Below are 1,529 nucleotides of genomic sequence, written 5' to 3'. Positions count from 1 at the left end.
ACAAATCTTCAGCAACTGTGTGATATTATAATGTCAAAATGGACCAAAATCTCTGAGGAATGTTTCCAGCATCTTGTTGAATCTATGCCACGAAGAATTAAGGCAGTTCTGAACGCAAACACGTCAACCCAGTACTAGCAAGGTGTGCCTAATGAAGTGGCCGGTGAGTGTACAGTACCTAGTGTCTGGCGGGGTCAATGGGTCACAGACTTCAGCCAGTTATTGTCCCTCTTAAATATCCCTCCTCCTCCAAAAAACGTGTTATGGTTTCCAAATTAATCGTGAGTGTTAACGCGTTAACATTGACAACCCTTGTATAAGGACATTGTTGCTGACCCAACCCACCCTGGGTACGAACACTTTACCCGGCTGCCCTCGAAAAGGCGGTTCAGGACCATGGCCGCAAGGACAAACAGACTGAAGAACAGCTTCTACCACAGGGCCGTCCAGGCCCTGAACACAGCAAAGACCTAGGTTCTGGGCCCTGGACAGTCTGGACGGATTGATGGCAGCTGCTGGACTGAAAAAATCTGGTGTAGTGCTGAGGCACAAATATGTACATTTCAAGCCTGCAAACTGCGACACTTTAAATAAATGTGCAATAACACTATGTGCAATATGACAACCCTAGTCGTCTATCTGTACAGTATAGTATAGTGGATAGTGTACATAGCCTTTATTTATGTAAACCAGCTCCTTGCCTTCTTGTGTTTTTTTTTCTTCTTTTTTTTTCTTCTTTCCTAACACCAGGGGAGCCACCCCTCCTAAATTTCGTTGTTTGGTACCTGTACTGTAGAAATGACAATAAAGACCATTCATTCATTCATTCATATGCAACATCAGGCATTAAGCAAGGGGATAAGGAACCTAACGCCCCGGGGAAATCGTAAGTTTCAGGTGGAACAGTTAAGCAAGGTAAGTGTGTGAAGAGTGAAAAGAATGATATGGACACACTGTGCATGGGCCTTTTTAAGCTGGGCTGGGGCAGCCATGCATAGCACTACCTGGTGAGATGTCAAACTGAGTCGATAGAAAGGTAATGGTAGTACGTAGAGACCAATGCTTGACAAAGACAGCGCTTTGTCTGGACCAGCACGCCACTGGTCAGTCATTATCTATCTCATTCCTTGATTGCTACGGATTTGTCATGGCCATTTAGCACCATTATCTCAAATCTACACTGGACCTTTAAAAAAAAACTCTCTAGCTAAATGCTAAGAGAGTGCAAGAGATGATGGCTACTTCAGTAGAAAATTAGGATGTATTCTACTACAGTTCCTGAAATAAATATACACTCTTTGTGTATGAAACAAACACTCTAAATGTTTTCTATTCTTTCTTACTATCAAGCTACTCTGTTACTAGAATAGAAATGCTACATAGTTTGTGTTATGCAAAAACAATCATCACATTTAGGGACAAGGCTTCAAAGCAGCAGAGTTTGCAACACTCCACCGTGGTTAAACAGTGTGACGCAACTGGCTATGATAGTAATACTTGTTAAACATCCCAACTGGCTATGATGGTAA

This window comes from Nansenia antarctica, assembly GCF_963989245.1.
Source record: "Nansenia antarctica genome assembly, chromosome: 10".
In the NCBI taxonomy this organism is placed as follows: domain Eukaryota; kingdom Metazoa; phylum Chordata; class Actinopteri; order Argentiniformes; family Microstomatidae; genus Nansenia; species Nansenia antarctica.
The sequence above is the reverse complement of the archived record's forward strand: the minus strand, read 5'-3'. Positions refer to the sequence as shown.